Below are 22,532 nucleotides of genomic sequence, written 5' to 3'. Positions count from 1 at the left end.
CATGTTCGTTCGTTTCAGTCAAATGACGTCCACTATAACCACGTACTGTACCTACCACTACCAAGTGGTAGGGTTAATACTGGGACGTATAAAAGTGCTCTCTAAAAGCCTGCCTGCTAAAAGAAAATTAGTTTCATGAGTTTTTTTACTATGAAGAAAATTCTTTTTCATATTCATTTTTACAATATCTCACAACTGGAGGCCAGAAGGCACACGCGAAGGTTTTAATGGGTACTAGCTTTTGCCCGCGGCTTCACTCGCGTGAAATTTAGTTTGTCACAAATCGTCATAATTTATAGCCTATATGTTATTCAGGGTTATAAACAATAATACTGTAAAGTTTCATTAAAATCCGTTTAGTAGTGTTTGCGTTAAAGAGTAACAAACATCCAGACATCCAGAAATCCAAACTTTCGCATTTATAATATTAGTAGGATAGTAGGATTAGTAGGATTAGTAGGATTAGTAGGATAGAATAGGTACTTGGGTAGTCCTAGTTGTTCCATATCTAGCCCAATGCAGTTACTCTATCAAGAATTAAAACGCATTGTTTTAGCATTTAGATACCTAAATCTTGTGATAAGGAAAATCAAGTAAAAGAGTGAAGTCACGGAATATTCTGATACTATTTCACCTAAATTAATTTAAGTGTCACAATATTTCCCCCTTTTTAGGGGTTATGTAGGATCATAAAATAAAAACAAACAAAAGAGTGTCAGCCGTCCCACTCTGTAATACTTTGGTGTTAATAAAAACACCACTTATCGACGGATTTTTGCAAAAATAAACATATTTTGTGCTCATTTGAATATGACATTGTAAGGCCCAAAGAAAACAAGAAAACTCAGGTAACGAATATTTATTTGTTTTGTTTTTGTTTATAATTAAACAATATTTGGTTACGAGGCGTGAGTAGGTATTTTAAAGTGATTTATTAATAAGCCTTGAATAAGTTCTGCTGTTCAAATCTTATTTCAAATAACTGTATACCTGAAGTTGAATGGATGAGGTCGATATTATAAGAAACTAGCTTTCGCCCGCGGCTTGACCCGCGTAAAAATTTAGTTTGTCATACATACATCGTCATAAATTATAGCGACAAACAATAATACTGTAGTTTCATCAAAATCCGTTCAGTAGTTTTTGTGTGAAAGAGTAACAAACATGGTAACATCCAAACATCTAGACATCCACACAAACTTTCGCATTTATAATATTAGTAGGAAGTAGGATAATAATGTGTACATGTAAGAGGTCATCGTGCTTATCTGGATGTGCTGTCATCTGTGCATTAAATAATTTTGCTTAATCTTTTTGCAAGGTTTAAAAATTTGCAATTTCTCAAAAAAGAAATAAATTGAAATCCAAATGTTTCTAAAGAGCAATTCCCAGTCAAGTTTTAGCACTTTTTTGAGAACGACATCTTATTTTAATCTGTCATTTTTTAAATTGCCCTTTTTTAAATAGGATGTTAAAATTAGTTTTCGGTACAGTGTAGGTACTGTTACTGGCCAGAAAAGTTCTCGAGTGGTGATCTGGTGACCGACGATCTGATGAAGGTTGCAGGAAGAGCCTGGATGCGGACGCTATGGAAATCCTTGGGGGAGGCCTTTGTCCAGCAGTGGACGTCATTTGACTGAAACGAACGACAGTCTACTGTATTTTATTTAACTTAACTTATGAAGTTTCTACAATGCCTCCCTTTTCGCGCCTTACTAATAAGACATCCTGAGATCGAAAACCTGTTCACATTATAAAATAATTTTACTAAATAACCTGTAACTGATACAGCTATTGATGAAAGCATTTACTTTTCACGTCAATATAATACTAAACTTGTAGTTAAGTAGGTCAATTTTCATTGAACCTGTATAAAAACTTAACCGTTTTTCAAATCGAATCGTGCGCAAGCGACCGAGACCAACAACAAAAAGTAAACCGTAACAAGTGTAAAGTCCATTTAAAGAAAGGAAATTAAGAAAAGTCATTTTAAAAAGTGGTAATTTCACTGACCTTTTTATGCGAGTTACTTTAAAATCGAAATAAATTTATTGACAAAATGTCGATAAGATAAAACATTATATCATTAATATTAGGTTCTACTGGGAAATTTAATTTTATCATTAACTAGCTGACCCGGCGAACTACGTACCACCTATGTTCAATAGAAATAATTTAGGATTCTAATGGTAAAAGATTTTTCAAATCGATCTAATAGTTTCGGAGCCTATTCAATACAAAACCTTTAATATTAGTGTACCTAGATGTATACTATGACAAAAATAGGTCAAAATTAATTACACAATACATTTTCTTATATATGTCTTATCTATGGGCCTCATAAGAAGGCTCAAGGTCACCCAAAGAGCGATGGAGCGTGCTATGCTCGGAGTTTCCCTGCGTGATCGAATCAGAAATGAGGAGATCCGTAGGAGAACCAGAGTGACTGACATAGCCCGCAGAATCGCTAAAATCAAGTGGCAGTGGGCGGGGCACATAGCTCGAAGAGATGATGGCCGCTGGGGCAGAAAAGTTCTTGAGTGGCGACCACGAGCTGGAAGACGTAGCGTGGGCAGGCCTCCCACTAGGTGGACCGACGATCTGGTGAAGGTCGCGGGAAGTACCTGGATGCAAGCGGCGCAGGACCGGTCTTTGTGGAAATCCTTGGGGGAGGCCTTTGTCCAGCAGTGGACGTCTTTCGGCTGAAACGAACGAACGAACGAACATTTTCTTAACATTTCAGAAAAAGCTTTTCAGCCCTTTTTCTTTCAGTGCTTTTCCATTAAAGAAAAAAACTTAAGCTTCAAAACGCGAACACAAAAGTTTATTCTACTCCACAGGCTAACCTATTCAACCCGGGCAACGACCTCCTCTAAATCACGTGACTTTTCGATTGCCTGTGAGTTATTTCCATATTTTTCCATTTCAATCACACGTTACGAATATGATTCATGTTGATTTCAGTCCAAGATAATAAATCCTTACATATTTAATCTACCATGTTTGTTTCTAATTTGCTCTAATGCTGACATTCTGTATGTATTTTGTATTGTAATCTTATAATAGGGATCGAGAAAAGCAATTTTGTTAATTTAAACTCTAGCTGGCAGGTTTTGGCTCGACTTAAAAAGGTGACATTGTAAAAAAGAAAATGTTAACAATAGCGCAAATAATGAAATCTTAAAAGTAGGTAGGGTAAAGTGGTGAAGTTCTCGTCATTGGACGCTATAATTGGACAAAACATCCCTTGAACGTCCTTAATGAATGTTGCTTCAAATACAAATTTCAACTTATCACCTTAATCGTAATCATCATCATCAGTCATAATCTCTTAGTTGTTGTAAAAATAATAGAAATGCTATTTTTTATTCAATTAGGATCCAATAACTCAATGACTTCCCTTGAGTGTCAAATGACTGGAAGTTTACCCTATTTAATTTAAGTTTTAATTTTTTATGATCATAATGATAACTTTAGGCTATGTTTTAATGCCATAGTCCCAGATTCAAGTCTCACCGAGGGGAAATGTCAAATCAATCACATTTTACTAACTCTACGTCAACTCTTGCGAAAATGCTGTTAATTACATCCCATCAAATTAATTAAATCAATAAATTAGCAGACCTCCTATGTCGCAAGTCATGGGACTTCCTTCCAGTAAATTAATTCAGTAGTGTCTTGTAACACACATTTTTTTTATATCCTCACCGTAACAGTTTCCTCTATATGGTAATGGGGCTGAGGAGGTCCGCTCAGTCTCGGCCAGTGCGTAAGTACAAATGCCATGGGATTTTTATGGGTGTCTAATAGTGAGAGCCTAGATACCTACTTGATTTGAAGCTGAAACCTCGATATAATAAGTATTCTATTTTTCTGTCATATTACCACTTTTTTACATGACTATGGCCCGATTCGACCAAACTTTTATCCGAGAATAACTCCTGGTAAACTGGCACATTGACAGTTTCAGTACGGGAAGTATGTCAAAACTGACGATTTATTCTGAGATTTATATTTACTCTTGTTTGGTCGAATCCACCCTGTGATTAATTGTAGATATAGGTGTCTGACATAAGAATAAGAGTTGTTTTTTGCGGCGGTTTGCTAGTTTCGTTGTGTACAAAAAATATTTTTTAAATTCTTCTATAACTTCTATGCATCTTTCGTTATTTCAAATCGTAAAAATCACATAAGTACATTAAAAATATTGTACCTAACTTAAGGAACGAAATTACGTTAAAGTACCTACATTTAAAACTTTTATCCAACTTAAGGACACAGGGACAAAATCACGTTATCGAATACTCAAAACATAATTACATTGTCTAAGTATAGTGTGGTTACCATAAATGGTGATACCTATCATACCCAGTATCTGTTGCTAAATGACTCTACGAGTAAATCGTTTAACAGTGTACAAAAAAATATCGCGTGAAAATCTCAACTTGTCGACTACCAAAGAAATTGAATTGAAAGCCATAGCGAAGAGTTCTTTATTATTTCCAAAAAGTCTTTATTTTTTTATTACACTTAATTATTACCCTCACCGTACAAGTACAGTTAGCAACACAAGTTCAACATTTTTGTTCAAAAACAGCTTCTATTTCAACTGTATATAAGATATACAGTGTGTAGCTTGAAGTGCCGTCAACCGTACATGAATAACCTGAGGTTTAACGCTAATCAACAGTTAACATGTAACTGGTTACAGCAATTAACGACGGTTTAACAAGCGGTTAATTTTATTTTTAAATGTTTTTTCTCCGGTACATTAAGTACTAGTTTTTGTCACTATTTAACAGTGAAAAAGGCACTTTAATCGATTTTTCTTAATTGTCTTTTTTATATTGTACCTATAGCAAAGAATAAATGTAATGTAAACAAATTATAACGAAGACTTCACACTGAGCAAAAGTGTATTAATTAAATTACATAACACATTTCTTGGTAAATAACTAAGAAATCATGAACAAACACTTAAAATTGTAATTACAAAATCTTTACACAGGGAATGGTTTAGATTTTCCGCCCGACAAATAACTTTAATAATCATCAATTACCTACGTTTTTGCTGTAACTATAGGTAATGTACAGGGGCCATAATTTATGTAACAATAATGACATTTCAAATGTGAGGCAATGTTACAATGTTTGACGAATGTCCTTCAGAATACAATTTCCTCTCAAAATACCCTGCCGCAGTTTTATACCTAGTGCACAAAGTTTATTCTACCGGTATTTTTATCATTTGCAATCAAAATCTTTACAAAACTACGTAAAATGTTAGTCGTGACTGCAGAAACATAACAATAACGCACGGTCAATCGAAACTAACCCAAAAAACTAAAACAACTCACCGAAAATAATTTCCAAATCACAGATTAACCACCAAAATCCCAATTGCACTTTGCACAGTTTCCAAACACAACACAGCACAGTGGTTCACAGTATCACAATGTCGTTTACGACAAATTTCGGAAAACTGCTACAATTTTTTCGCGGAAATTAGATTTTTTGTTGCAACGAACGCGCGGTCGACTCCTGCGCCGATTCGGTAGAGACTGGGGCATAGAGCGCGTGCGTCGAGCGACCAGTCGGAAAACCAACTTACTCGTAACTTACTACCAATGTAAAACCTGCTTTATAACTTAAAGTTAAAGTTCAAATTTATAAACGTGCACACGCCTTCGCACCTGCCTTATAGTAAAAAACAATAGCAAACAATCTATAGTAGCATTATGCTGTTATGGCGATGACAACCTTTTGGAAGTCACTTTAGAATTACGAGCTTTTAGAAACGCATTCGAGTTCCTAAGGTCAATCGCATTTGTTCTCTCGTTTCTGTGAACTGGGATCAAATTAACTTATGCCGTAACTGTAACTATAATTTGGTATTTTTGTATGGATTTTGACAAACTTTTTACGTTTGATATAGTTAATGTAATTTAAGATGATGCTGGATTGCATCATCTTAAATTACATTAAAACTATATCAAGCTTTGATATTTTCTAATAAATAATAATAAATAGTAGAAAGTTAAAGAATAAGTATAACTTATTACTATGTATATACTGCAATAATTTTACTCATATGTACTTATTAGTGCAATAAAATTAAATGATTGGGTAGGTACATATTATGTGTATTAATTGGATTACATACAAACAAGTTATAAAACTGAATTTATTTGATTTCAAATAAACAAAAAAGGATGTTAATAAGTAACGATATCGCTTATTTTTTATTTTCGTTTCGATTTAACTGTATTAATGAAATTTCCTCAACTCAAAGTTTATTAGTGGAAAATGCTGTAAAATGTTGAAAGTAAAGTAGAGCGCGTCTTGGAAATTTTTTACACTCCACTTACGGGAATATTCCCATCTCTCGATCCCACCGCTGCAACTCCTGTGTGGCCAGGATCTAAGCAGCTTGGTCGCCAATAAAAACCCAACCAGTGAAGGTCAAGATTGACCCGGGGGAAAGTTAAACTGTCATTGGACCCGCAACGAAATTAATCAGAAGAACATGAGGAGTTCGAAGTTAAAATTTACTTGCCACTTGACTAACTGTGAGCAAATAACTCACAAACAGTTGCAAGTTCGTTTACATCTTTATATCTGACACAAATCTTCGATTTTATAAGTCCAAAATGTTGAAATAAAATTAGTCGGTAATGTTGTAAAACACACGTTACATTAATGAACGACAAAAATCGTAAAATATCCATTAATATACATACACGTCGACTTACCGATCCGGCAATACAACTATTTGCATACGGTTTCATTTGCATGCACTTTAGTTAATTTCACAACGTAGGAAAAAATCCAATGCCTAAGTTGGGAATCGAACCCACGACCTTTCGCATGCCGGGCGAGCTGCTTTAGGCATTAAAATCATTACTATTTAGTATAGATGCTAAGAACTAAACGATCATTAGGGACCTGGCTAGCTAGGCCTGATGCTTGAAATTTAATTTTAGGGCCCCCAGTGCAACTTCTTAAAGATAAATGGCCTATAATGATATGAAATTTTAATGTACATACTATCAAACAAACACATAAAACATCTTATTAGTAAACGTCTCATCAAACAGAGACATAAAGACAGCATTAAAAATGTGTCGAACAGTAAGGTTGGGTTGCACCATCTTACTTTAACAGTAACTATAACAATGACCGGTGTTTTTTGTATGCGATTTGACAGATTTTTGACGTTTGTTAAAGTCAAAATAAGATGGTGCAACTCAGCCAAAAGTTGCATTTGATTTAGCGCCGATAAATCAGGTTCGTTAAACTGCAAAGTTAATTAATAATGCAAAAATGTGTACACTTATAAATAAATATGCAGTTGGTTTGTTAGTTTGTCAGGAGTCAAATACAAGGTAAAAGTCTTTGGCACTAGGGGAGACCGTGGTGAGATTGTAACACTTGTAAACGATGAGAGTTGTGATATTGTCGATTTTTTGGAACTTATTAACTACTAGCGTGATCGTAACAGTGAGCGTTTTTTAGTTCAAGTCTCGAGTTACTTACTAGCTGTTGTGAGCTTGCTGATAGAGTTAATAGGTTTCCGAAAATCGACAATGTCACAACTCTCCTCTTGACTTAAGGTCCTATGTCCTCTAGATCGGGCAGAGGGCGTCCTCAACAGTCCTCCACCGCGTTCGGTCTTCAGCTTCGCGTTTGATCTCGCTCCAAGTCTTGCCGATTTTCTTCGCCTCGTCTGCTACAGTGCGCCGCCAAGTTTGCTTGGGGCGACCACGCTTGCGTTTTCCTTGGGGGTTCAAATCCAGAGCCTGCTTGGGGATGTGATCGGGATCCCTTTGGAGAGTGTGGCCGATCCAGTTTAACTCTCCTCGGTCTCCCCTAATCTATTAACCCCTTACTAATAAAAAGTTACACAGTTGTTGAACACTGTTTTAAAATGACATTTCCATACTAAAAGTCACTTTAAAACACTTTTCAACGAGCGTGTAACTTTTATTAGTAAGGGGGTTAGTCTTTTACATTTATGTTCTGCTAATTTATCCATCAATCATATTCTCAATAACATTTTAGGTTAATAAAATTTAGAGCTGAAGTAAGTTTGGTTTCCAGTTATAGCTTGATTTTAAAATAACTAGAAGAATAATCTAAAGACTTCTGGTTAAACTAAACCTAAACGCTTAAAATATTATTATACCACAACTTGGTAGTCAAAAGCCCGTTCGTATTTATAATAATTAACCAAACCAGTTTCAGCGTTGAAATTTACATATTATTGATATGTTTTGTACCATTTATTAATTGTTACTGCAGTGGTTTGGAATTTAAATTTGCTTGAATTAATTACTGTTTACACCGATGGGTGTCACTCAATGCGATGGACTGTGTTTTATGTGTTACGAAAGACATTAACCTGTTTTATGTATTGACACATATTTCGTGTTTGATAGCCCTGTGATTTCATTCTTATGTTTAGTTTAATTTTAAGTTATTATTAAAATATTCTTTAGTATCATGTCAGTTTATGTTCTCTACGAGCGGTAGTTATTCACCTGCTCTATAAATAACACAAGTCAACAAAAAAAAACTTTTTTTTTGAGTTTGTTATTTAATTGATATTTTCTGATTGTCTACATCTAAAAGTACCCAGAGGCTCTATGCATAGCAAATAAAGTTTGCTTTTGTGCATTTTACAATGAAAAAGTTAAAGCTAGTATTTTCGTCGGTCCAGAAATTAAAAAAATAATGGCCAGTGAGGAATTCCCGAGTTACTGAACGCCCACGAAAAACAATCGTGGCTCAGTCCTAAAGCAGTAATCCATGGATTTCTTGGCAATAAAAAAGCTGCAAACTATTATAAAGATCTAATTTCTAATATGCTTAGTAAGTATTTTCAAACTCATGGGTTGCAGAATGTCCCTTAAAGTAAATATGCTAGATGCTCACTTAGAAGAGTTTAAAGATAACTTAGGGGCATATTCAGAAGAGCAAGAAGAACGGTTTCATCAAGATGTCATGAATTTTGAACAACGTTTCAAGGACAATATAATGAAAACATGATGAGTGACTACATTTGGAGTCTAATACGTGAAAGTTCCTACGTACACAGAAGAAAAACAAAAAATCTTAATTTTTAAAGCTTCTTTCTGTTTCATTTTAAGTATTTTGACGTTTATCTTTATTGTTCTTTGTAAAATTAAAGTTCTATCTCTTGCTTTCGCATTTGATTGAATTAAAATTATTAGATTTTCTTAAAATTTTAAATTTCGTTCTAGTTGCTACAAAAGCAAACATTATTAGATAAAAGTATTATTTCCTAGTTTAATTAGACGAAATTAATCAAAATCAGCACTACAGAACTCAGACTCAAAAATCGTGTTTACTTGTGTAATTTATTTATTAACTTGGGTTTTGCCTTTAAAATTGAAACCCTCTATAAATTGCGATACAGTTACCGTCAAATACTTCGTGACACCGAAAGTAGCCAAAAAGTTCGCAACACGTCTTTGTTACAAATGAAAACAAGGTTGTGTTGTCACTTTGGGTGTCACGAACTATTTGACACTGACTGTACATAAAATTAAACCAACCAAAGACCTCAAAGATCGGCAAGACCTGGAGCGAAATCAAGCGAGAAGCTCAAGACCGAACGAGATGGAGGACTGTTGTGGACGCCCTCTGCCCCATCTAGGGGACATAGGACCATAAGTCAAGTAAGTCAAAGACCTCAACCTATGCTTCAATTGAGTCTAGCTAGTATTCAGGACTATTCTGTCGGTAATATGTACCTAACTATATAGGTAGTTATCTACGAGTACAAAGAATGCTCAAAAGTTTAATATAAACATTCACTAAAAGGACGTGTATTTTAATTGATTATTATTCTTATAGCTTGGCAAAGAGGAACTTAATTATAACTTTATAACGCCCTATAGGGGTTGCTTGGGGCTTGTACGTCAGGTGGTATCAACTTTCTATAACAGCTGTCGGTGTATTTTGGCTATAGGAATCAACCCTAATTATTTGTACACTTGAAAACTCTCTATCTCTATACATCCAACAATATAAATGTGAAAGTACCTGTCTGTTTGTCTTTCTGTCTACTTATTATGTTTTGATCAATAAACTGCTAACGCCCATATTCGATGAATGCTTAAGTGAAGTAACAAATCGAACGCACAGCGCTGAATAGAGCTCTGCGATTTATTCGAAAGTCACCCTGTGCGTCCACGCGCACTGTGAGACCTCATAGAAATGTTTGCGAATACGGGCGTAAATCATTTTAGACTGTTTTTGGTTTCCAAGTAGAGCTACTTAGAAAAAGTCGGCTACTATTTGTTATAAAAACTATTGCTGTGTACTAACTTTTCAAAGGCAAAATATACCTCTAAACTGTTTATTATTATTAGTATTATTTCTGTGAAGTGAAGAAATAATAACTATACTTTCTACTTAACTAAGAAGTGCAAGGTGCAACGCACTTAGCCAATGTCATTTTTCCCACCGACTTTTCACGTTTAATATTCTATCATATGGATGCCATTTAAGCCTACCTACAGCCAGTTTGTGAATGAAAATAATTCACACCACTGTGCAACAAAAGCCATAGTCTTTATGTAGCATAGTAGCCAATATCACCCGTTTAAAGCCCGTTTTATACCACGAACGGAGCGAGTCTCCTAATTTCGTTTCGTTTCTCCGTTTACTTTGCAATACAAAAATGCATAGGTCACCCGGGGCGAAAGTAACAAAGTCAAAGTCAAAGTCAAAATTTCTTTATTTGTTTGGACTAATAAATATGTAGTTCTTACAAACTATGAAGAAAGTGACTAATTGGTTTTATAGGCATAGTCAACATTGCTATCTTATGCTTCAACAGATACACTGTTCAAAATCCATCAGATTAAGAATAAAACCAATTAAGGCTGAATTTTTAATCGTCGGATAACTTTTAATTGAAGAATAAGTTTGACACATTATTTGAAAAACTGATTTTTCAATCGTCAGATATCTTTTAACTGAAGAATAACCTTGTCATTTTGACACATTTCCCATTATTACTAAAACTGGCTGACCCTTAGTCACTTTGGCCAAATAGTTAGTACCTACTTTCGCCCTAGTGAAAATGAAAAAGAGCTAGACATCCCTACTTCATCTTTGGCGGTGGAAAACGGGTTTAAGCGTAAATAAAGAGCCTAGTTTACAATAAAAGTGAAAGAAAATCACCCGCTTTCTTCCGATAAAAGTCATTTACCGTCAATTTTCCATCATTACCAATTTTCTAACACTCTAACAGACTTCTAACACATTACCCTGATCTCTTTATAACTAATATAGGAAAAGCAGCTCAGATGGTAAAAGTATAATATAATAAGTATAACGGCTTAATGGTGGCGATATTCCGCTTGTCATTTTACAGATTAATTACCTACAAGGTTTAAAAAAGAACTTTAAAATTAAGTTAGCATACGGTAATAAGCGCATCCCGAACGTTTTTGGATACATTTGAACAAGGTTTTTTACTAATAAAGTAAGTTAATTACTTATTTATATTTTTCTTGTAATTACTTTCATGTGCACTAACACCCCTGAGTTGGGCGTTATTTTACAAAACAACACTTTCACATCTTTTTTTTCTGTTGACAAGCTTATTTTCTTTGAATGCTGTATTTACCTGTAAAGGTATATCCTTTAGATTCTAGCTTTCTAATAATGTGACGATGCATGTAAAATGATATGTTGTTGGTAAATCTTTAACAATAAATAAATAAATTAACATCCTGTATAAGATTCTGGAGTGTTTACCTTGATGAACAACCATCCTTTTTTAATAAAATGTAGAGTAATACAACATAAGAACAAATCTGCTGATTCCGATCCAGCATCTTTTGTTCTAACGTAACCATTTCGTCACATGCAGTCATAGACTTCTATGTGCTACTAGACAGTATAAATTGTTTTTTTAAGCAGATATAAATAAGTAAGTAGCTCTTTCCTAATTACATCAACAACTCATTAATTTAATAGCAAGATTTAGATAAAATAACATTAGTGATAGATTTAATTTCGTGTTCGCTTTGCTTTGACTTTTCTGTATAATGTAACTTTGCCTAGGGTGATAGATAGAGGCCTGCAAGTTTGTGCAACATACATTTGTTTATTGATAAACAGGGTGTTGGGTAAATGGGTATATGAGCCGACACTAGCCCATGTTAACATGGTCATATAAATGGTATGGTAAAGTCAGAAAATTGATATCTTCATTTTAAATATTTTATTTTTCATATAAATCGGATTTTATCAAATTTATTTTGTATGAAAATTAAAAAAACTAAAATGAAGTTATCAAATTTCTGACTTCACCATACCATTTATATGCCCATGTTAACATGGGCTAGTATCGGCTCATATACCCATTTACCTAACACCCTGTATATGATAAATGAGACCAATCGAACGTTGATAATATGTATTTACGTGGGCATTTTTACGTGTTTTTAAAAAAGAAGTAACAGCACTGTCTACTCACGGACATTGCCCGCGGGCGGCGTGACCGGAGGGAGCAGCGAGCGTTCGGCGAATGAACGAGCAATGTTCGGTTCGCGAGCGAACATCGAAGAAGACGATCCTGACGCACTCTCTTCAACGACTTTGGACTAAACGGTCTCAATAATATTGTAAATTTATACCGAATAGATAATTAATTTCATACAGTCCACTCTTTTCATTTATAAACTTCCACTACACACACTATCGAAGTAACAAGCACACTCCTGCACACAATTTATATTCTGAATAGCCTGTCTATTATAATATTAAGTCTATAAAAGCCATACAGCCCGAATATTATCGCAGCAGATAGCATCGCGAGTCCATAGTTTCCCAACGTCCGGTGCGCCGCGCCGCGCCGTCACGCACCGCGTCGCGTCGGCGGACCATGTAATGAGAGGTACATACGAGTATGTACTTTGTGAAGAGCAATACTGCTAAAGACGAAATCTAAATATACCTATAAAACTCAAAAGTGACTGACATAGTGATCTATCAACGCACAGCCCAAACCACGGATCGAGCTGCGAGCGAGCAGGTAGATGTTATGACGTAGGCATCCGCTCATCCGCTAAGAAAGGATTTTACGAAACTCCACCCCTAAGGGAGAAACGGGATCCACGCGTACGAAGTCGCAGGCGGCCGCTAGTCCGTCTATAATCGAAAATTTTATAGAAATAAAATCATTCGTTACCAATGTTTTTTAGAGTTTTTAAATTGGCTACGTCTTTTGATCTTACGAAACGAGACTAGTACCAACTCTCTTTCCTACCACTGCAACTCCTGTATAGCCAGGGTCTACAGTTTGTCTACCAACGAAACCCATCCACAGGTTACTTATGGTACCCAATACCTGCTTAGAAATTTCAAGAATAGAGAGCTCTCGTATTTACAAAATAATGAGTATTGAAGTTTGTCTTTCCATCGCCCGATTACTTATACTTTCATTAAGGACTACTTAGAAAATTGTCTTGTTTGATTATCAAAATGTTCTTCTTCTTTTCCCTGGCCCTTTTCCCATTATTTGAGAACCATGTTCTGAGGCTCCAGGACAGTTTGTCCTGGGTAGTCTAAACATTTTTTGGGCACGCTCTATGTCCTTGACCATTGAAGATTATTTATTTCAAGAGTAGTGCGTATAACTGTCGACGCATCAACTAAGAAACATAGTGTAACAGTATACAAATTAATTGTCCACCGCACAGTAGGATCTACGCTAGAGCACGCGTGGCAGGTGCGCGCACGCATCTGTCTGTTTCTAGCTCAGCTGACAACCTGTAGGGCTGTCACGGGGATTAATTGACACGGGACTATTCCCTCTCTTGTTCCCACCGCTGCAACTCCTGTGTAGCCAGGATCTACAGCTTGACCGTCCATTAAAAACAACCAGGGGAGAGCCTTGCGACTGTAATAGATACCTTGATATTTTACTATCATTTTTATAGATCATCATCGATACTACGCCCTATTTGCCAAAGTTAAAATAGGATTTAGCCTACCCTTCCTACGCTAGCGAGAGGGGTTGGGAAATTTGGCCCTGAGTCGCCTTTTGCGTCATTATAAGAGTAGAGGTGGTTCTTTACTACTTCATAAGCAGATCTGTAGGTAATGCCTAACCAGACGTTATTATTACAGCATAAAACACTGTGACATATTTAAGTAAGTAAGTAAGTAAGTAAGTAAGTAAGTTCTTTATTGTGTATAGAAACAAGGTTACAGAAAGATCTTAAATTAATTACAGAGTATCACTTGATCCTTGAGTGATTGAGAGATTGAGTACTTACAGATAAATAAATGTGGTTTGAATAAAAATATATGATTAAGATAAACTCGCTTATTTTCCAAAATTATTCTTTCAGAGCTCACCTAAAAATGACAGTATAAAAAGAAAACATTGTGTAGGCAGCCCTGAACACCCCCCGCCCTATTAGTCAAAGATGGTAGCCTTGTTATGCCACATTACAGGTTAAATGTAGGCAAATAACCTGTCACGTCACCAGGGCAGAACCTGATTATCTATTGGTACGGTTGTGGTTCTTTTGATGGAGGTTTTATGTTATGATAGTCACCATTTACGAAAGGTTGGCTAGATTTTTAGGATATTAAAATTACTATGGCCCTTACTCTTTTAACATCATTTAGTCTCTTTTAATTAGGTACAGGATTATTCCTTTACTCTTTTAACACCGTTTTGTCTCTTTTAAATAAGTACAGCAATAATAAGATTTGTTTAGTAGATAGCATTCGATGTGCTGATAATTTAAGAATGTGATTTCAGTATCATTTATGTTAAAGGACCGTCTTTAGTAATCAGTCAGGACAAGACTGGTCGCTGTCGAAGCCTCGGAGAGCCCTTCGTACATCAGTTGCTGTTTTGGCGGAAAAAAGAAGAAAAACTTTAGTTTTGAATTAGGTTTATTATTTTTTATTAAGTTAGAGATAGATACAACTTTTAGAAATAATAGACCTTTAATTATTGCACGCAATAGAAGCCGAAAGCACCAGCTAACTTTTAACTACCCTACATTCAAAACCTCCACTCCATTGTCAAAATGTTAACCACACATCTGCTTCGGTACAGCCTGGCACCACAGAACGAAACCATACAAATTGTGTTTTTAACAAGTAGCAATGATTTGCAAAATTCACACCCCCATTCCATTGTTACCACCCAATTTGTTGATTAAAGTTTTTGTCCCCGATTTACCATTTGCACACCTTTTTAGAAATATTAGAATTTATACAAAATCCGGGTTTTAGACAGTGTAAATGAAGGGTACTTTTTGACTATCATCATAGCAAGCAGCATAACAATGGGAAATGTATGAATAGGGGAAACTACTAAAAACTCTTTAATATTTGAGTTTAGTAGGTATTTTATAGTTTTAAACATATTTTCACAAATTGAGTTCCTTTTTTAGAGGCTCAGAATTTGTAGTCGAAATGACAAAATTTTCAAAGTTCCTGCTTGGACTGTCCTTTTAGTTACCACCACCACCTTGGTTGTCTTTTTGACATAAAAAACAATTAATAAATAAACATTGCTCCTCATAAAATTTTAGCCAAAAATCGTCTGCACGAAATTTTGTCGACAAAAATATAACCACTATTGATCTAAAATAACTTCAGCTCTAAGGTTAAAAAGGTTAATGTTATTATTAACTAGGTTAAGGAGGTTATAATGCTTTATTATTTTATTATACTATTCGAGCTAAATGAATGGCTTACTAAACATTTGTATTACATACCGATTAGCACGTAGAGATAGGTCACGACTCTAATTTACTTCTACTTGACTGAGCTCGCTCTATCTGTACAAACTGCGATCCAAATTGTTTACATTATAAAGTTATTGGTAAATAATAATGTGTAAGAAGTTACAACGACATAACAGGACACTATGTATTTGACTAGGTACCTATTTAGGTATTCGCAAAAGTTCCCAATTTTTTTTTTCACTACTACATTGTTCCAAATTATGCCTTATCTTTTGTATATTTCTTTCTTTTTCTTTTCCTGTCTTGTGTGGGGTACAATAAAATGTGTGCTATCTATCTTACTACCAATACAGTCAATCACAATAGTATGGCTTTTAGGCCATAGAGTTACAAATAATAATAAGTAGCTCTACATTATGTAAACCATTCTCCAAACACCAACGCTCTTTGAATAATTTTAAAGCCGACTTTAATCAAACTGTGAATCTGTATGTGGCTGTAAAAGTCGGGGTCCAGCCATTGTTACAAATTTCCATAATTCGGTGTTGCCATAATGGACTTGGTTAACGAGTTTTGTTATTGTTTAAGAACTCGTGAAAAAAATAGAGCACTGAATTCTATTATTGGTTTATTTTTTCATAAGTTTAAAAAAAGTCTCTACTTACAGCTTTCAATGACATAATTTTCAGTTGAATTTCTCCAACTACAGCTTTAGTAAACTATCTTGTGGCCTATAGGTAACATGTAACCTCTTTGCCTAATGACCATTCTTTGTTGATTTATTTCAATACTGTAAATAATAGATAATCTAGTACTTTTACTTATTTAGGCACTGACTGAATATTCGAAAACTTTATACACACTTAATTAAGTTATATCTGAACTAAATATGAGTATGATTATTCCTTTAGATACAAATTTCATTCACTCTGAACAAGACTTAATTTGATATTATGTTCGCAACAAAATCCGTGTTTCATGAAAACCTAAACATACAAAACCCGCACTTTCAAAACTACTGAAGCATTGATTTTTCTACAACGCCAGTGGTCCTACCCCCTTAGCCGGTCGCTTCCGGCCCGGGTCACGCACCGGCCGGGCACCGGAAGCCATATTGGCGAGCTCTTTCGCTCCAATTTTGAAAGCAATGATAAAATAATTTAGGGGCACGTTGTTATTGTTACACAGGGGTTGTGTAACAATAACTTGGATTGTTAAAAGTACGGTAGATGTATTTTTGGTATTTACTTGTTATTGTCGCCAAATTGAGCAAAAACCACTCTTTGGCATGTTTGATTTATAGGTATGTTGACGATCCCTGCAAATTAATTTGAATTTTTAACATAAATACCAATTTTTTGGCATTGTTTCGTACGCCCCCGTATTCACAAACATTACTATGAAGTTTCACAGTGCGCGAGAATCCAGTCGTTTTTCCTTTAAACTGATCACCATCAGGACGTTTCGTTTACAAGATAAATAGAGTAGGTAATATTTAGATTTTTATTAATTAATTTAATTATACATTCTTGTTTTCTCATTAATTACAAATAAAACTTTAAAAACTATTTGGTATCCTAGCTAGAAATTTGCGTATTAACTACTCTGCTTAGGCTGGGTTGCACCATCTAACAAACGTCAAAAATCTGTCAAACTCCATACAAAAAACATCGGTTGTCGTTATAGTTACCGTCAAAGTTAGGTGGTACTACTCAGCCTTAATTTGTGTTGGCAACACTCGTAACTAACAGTTTGAACAGTTGCATTATAAGCAGACCTAGTTAATATCTAGATCATAAAGCTTGACTTGCTTCTCAAACTTTATGACCCGAGCTGTAAAGTCATAGCATCGACATAGTTGCGAAGGCGATCTAGATTGTAAAATCTGCACATTATTAATAATGTGGGACTATTGGGCCAATAAATGTAATAGAATTATTGCTTGTTGAGGCTATATTTGGATTTTATATGTGTTAATTTGGAGATGTATGTGTATTAACTACTCAGCAGTAAAAAGCAGGTGTTTGAAGAAAATTATCATTTTAATTTATGTAGAGACATGCCCTTAATATTTATATAAAAATCGAAAATAATAATATTTTGATTTGTTTAGACTGATAAATTAGTTTTTACAATAATTCGTCAACTACTCTTATGGAGCCTTTACATGTTTAAATTTTTTTTCGCCCTACCAACGCGTATCGCTTCGAGACAAACACTTGACAAGTGCTGATCATCAGTACATAATCATTAATGATGATGGACTAGATAAGTCATAGGAAAAAAGAAGAAGTAGAACGTCACTTGGAGTAAACAAACTGCACAATAAAACACCCTTTGACCTAAAAAGCTCTTGTCAACTACACAAAATTACACTCATACCCTCCCAAATTTAAATTACCTCATTTCCATATCTTAGCTGACCAAGTCCTACTTCTCGGGACCTCCATATTATTCCCATCCATCATAGCACGGTGGCTTAAATAATTTACACTAATATTATAAAACTGAAGATTTTGTTTGTTTGGTTCAACGCGTTAATCACAAAGTACAGGTCCCATTTGAAAAATATTTTTTTTGTTGGATAGCCAATTACAGCCAATAGGGGCGGAGCAGTAAAGAAAAATGTTGCAAAAACTGAAAATATTATTCTATTTTCACGCGTACGAAGTCACGGGCACAACTAGTTTACCACTAATGCTTGTCATTTATGAATTTTGTATGGCACACGCTAGCATTATCGAGTTAAATGTTCAGTTTTCGTCGTCTCTATCACTCAGCCTGGATTGAGGTATGAGTAAGGAAGACAGATAGAGCGGGTTTATCTAAATCTTTTGACGTGATAGATCTTTTATGACGTAGATTTGTTTCGATCGTTGTTGTTACTTACACTGAGAAATGATGAATATTTCAAGCAGAATATGAATGAATATAACTGAGTAAACTGCATCGACACTAAGGATCTCCTCATGATTTGTGTTTACTGATCACTCAGATGAACTACATAAAAACTTAGTGCTGATTAACCTACTAGTTCTAAAGAATGTAATAACTTGTTCAGTTTATATTTCATATAAAGAACCATTTTATTACATGGTCAATAAAACGGTCACAGTCAAACGCCCTTCCCCGCTCGCGTGCACCAAACGAGTCATAAATCCGTTACAAATCAAAAATTCGAATCCCAAATCTCGGTTCCACATCAAATTCCTTCCTGAAGTCCCGAAAATTCCCAATTTGCTTCACCCCACGGAGTAAAAAGTACAAATTCCTGGCTCCTTGACCGTACGTTTACAATCTGGGTTTTATTAAGCATATCCTGTGCGGCCGGACGCGTGCGTGCGAGTACCTTATAGCATGAATACTAATTTAGGGTGCGAGCATGAGATTTGTTTTGATTTGGTTGAATTTTTACTAAAGCTTCAACCATACCAACGCGTGCAGTTCGCCATCGCCGGCGCGATCATAGGCCAAGTCGCGCGGACTGTCATGGGTCGCGCGACCTGTCTTCTTCTTCATTTGTTGATGGCGATGGACTTGCGCGACCTGTCATTGGCCTTTGATCACGCGGTGCGGTTGAAACATAAAGAAAGGTATAATATGAGTGCGTAGGTAGGTAGCATACTGCCCCCTTATTCCGTCTGGCCAGTGCAGTGTGGGGTGAAAGCCAAATCCTCCATTTTCAACCGACTTCAAAAAAGGAGGAGGTTCTCAATTCGACCCGTATGCTTTTTTTCTATGTTTGTTACGCGATAACTCCGCCAATTATGAACCGATTTGAACAAATCTTTTTTCGGCGTATAGATAATACCTCAAGGGTGGTCCCATTTAAATTTAATAATAGAAAAAACAACCCCCAAGGGTGGAAAATTGGGGATGAACTTTTTTATACGCAATATCTCCGCCGATTATAAATCAATTTGAACGATTATTTTTTTGTTGAATAGGTATTATCATAAGGGTGGTTTCATGCGAATTTGAAGAAAATATTTCACCCCCAAGGGTGGAAAATTGGGGATGAACTTTTTTATACGCAATATTTTTAATTTTTAGATTTTTTTTGTGTTCACGCATTTGAAGTCGGTTTTATTTTTTTTGTCTCTGGTTTTCAGCTGGTGCTCCTGCATTCTACAATGATAATAATAACATTTGGCCGTCGGTTACAAATAAGATAGATAAATTGCGACTTGATTGAATCGAACCAACCCCCACAATGGGTGTTACATTGTCAACAAGAACAAAAGACTGCCAATACTGTCATTTATCCAAGAACGTGAGGAGTATTTTTAAAAGCATCATGATTTATCCACAAGTGTGACTTCGTGTGGGTATTATATTTTTTTATATTAAACCAACGGGTTCTGATGCAAAACTGTACTATAGTAAGACTGTGACATGAGCACAAATTCTTGAAATATAACTAACGCCCGTATTTACAAACATTACTTACTATGAGATCTTACAATGCGCGTGGACGCACAGAGTTACACACGAACCAATCACAGAGCTCTATTCAACGCTGTGCGTTCGATTTGCTACTTCACTTAAGCATCATTTGTGAATACGGGTACGGGCGTAAGTAAATGTAATATGTAAATGCTTCTCCGCGGTTTTAATTCTCGTTTTCACCATCAATTCCTAATTTTTAAGTGACCTATGTAAACAAAATTCCTGTTGTGTTACCATAATGGTCACTTAAAAATTAGGGATTGATGGTGAAAACGGGCATAAGGCTCTCAAACACGACGTGATTCATCTGCATATTGAACACCTATATTATAACGTAAGTAATAAACCCCCACAATAATCGTCCAAGCAGCCTTTAGCTAGTGCGGTAATCTAAGCGATCGTGCGCACTGATAGCAGGATTGGCGGTTCGCGTGCCGCGGATTGGGCCTCGACGCACACCCATCACTGGCCACACAGCATGAATAAAACAGACAGGTATTATTATAAACTCACCTGTAATTTTCGGTATCGATGTAAGATCACTTCACGCCGAAAGAGACTCCCGAAGCAGTAATACTAGTCAGTTCTGTCACAAAAGTAAAAAAAATAGATATCTATAGTATCTATCTTACAAATCTTATGAAATCTTAGTAGGTAAGGTAACCCTTTTTAAAGAACAATAAAAAATCATCAAATAATAAATAATAATAAATATCCTTGGACATTTTACACTGCGCCTCTAGTCCCAAACTAAGCAAAGCTTGTACTATGGGTACTAGACGACGGATATAAACATACTTAAATACTTTTTTTTTGTAAATACATACATATTATACATAGAAAACACCCAGTCCAATACAAACAAATATGTTCATGCACACAAATGTTTGTACTGTGCGGGAATCGAACCCGCAACCGCCGGAATAGTAGTCCGTTTCGAACCACTACACCAAACGGCCGACATCCAATAATAATTGAAACAAATCCAATAATAATTCTCCTCTTTTATGGTAGTACTTACGAAAGAAATGACCTCGTCTGGAAAACTTAAAGCACCAGGGTAATTCTCACATAAAACAATATTTTCTACCTCGTAGTTTTACCGACATCGCATTAGAATCTGAGGCGATAATTATGTTGCCACAAGACTGTATGTGATTGTTAAAACCAGAGAGGAATTAAATGCTCTCTTCGAGTTTTAAATGAAGTGTGCTGGCTTATTAATTTGATCTGTGGCTCAACATTACGACCCTACACACACTTTTGGACGGAGAAATATAACGAAATAGCCAAATGACTTCTAGGTGACTTACACAGAATTCTTTGGAATTTTTTTTGACTGCAAATCTTTTACGTCTAGCTACTTTGGGTGACCAACTTTATGGTGTGGACAGAACTTTATTTTAATAATGTATACGGGGTGTTGGAGGACATTATTATGTAGTACAGTATTAGAAAAACCATGAATTGGTGAACTGAACTAGATATAGGTGTAATAAAGTAAGCGAGTAGAGATTCTTCCAGTTATTAAAACCTAAGGTGTTTCTCCTAATGTATATAAATTGTGAGGCATTTTATGAATTTGTAGTACCTAAGTAGATGCAATTTTTAAATTAAAACGTATAGTGTGGTAGTTGTGCTGGTGATAATTTATAAGAAATTCCACTAATTTTAGTTCTAAAGAGTCATAAATATGTAGGTATCTGTAAATTGTTTGGTCAAGTATTCTTCACATTCTATATGAGTTCGATAATAGCTATGATTAAAGGCATATAAAAATCAAACAAAAGAATATAATTTATAATTTTTATTTTCATTTTTTATTTATATCAACCTGCTATCGTCAATATTGGCATCTTTACGAAATATAATATTCCCTTTCTTTTAATGGAAGAATTAAAACAAGGCTTATTATTAATTTGGCAAATCCAAATTAACCTCATAACAATTACAAAAGTAGATATTTATAAAACATAAATGTTTATATAAAATATACATTTTTTACAAAAATGTAACATTATACAGCTAATTCACTATGAGACTATCGTTCTGTTATAAAAAATACTTAACATCAACTAATATTGCTAACAATTAATAATTAAATGAACAAAATCAGAATACAGATATGCAAATTGTTGAAGTATTATTTTCAGATTATTTACAAGAGAATTATGCGCTAAAATAATATTAAATATCATACAAAATTTACAGTAAAATAATTATGTTAATTTAATCTACCTAACATACAGGGTGAGAACGAAATCCAGTTGAAATCAAATAGTATTTTACTGATGACAATAAAAATAATATAATAGTAGTAGATTTTCG

Source organism: Ostrinia furnacalis, unplaced genomic scaffold, assembly GCF_004193835.3.
Source record: "Ostrinia furnacalis isolate ACB-3 unplaced genomic scaffold, ASM419383v2 OfSCF6811, whole genome shotgun sequence".
Taxonomy (NCBI): Eukaryota; Metazoa; Arthropoda; class Insecta; order Lepidoptera; family Crambidae; genus Ostrinia; species Ostrinia furnacalis.
The sequence above is the reverse complement of the archived record's forward strand: the minus strand, read 5'-3'. Positions refer to the sequence as shown.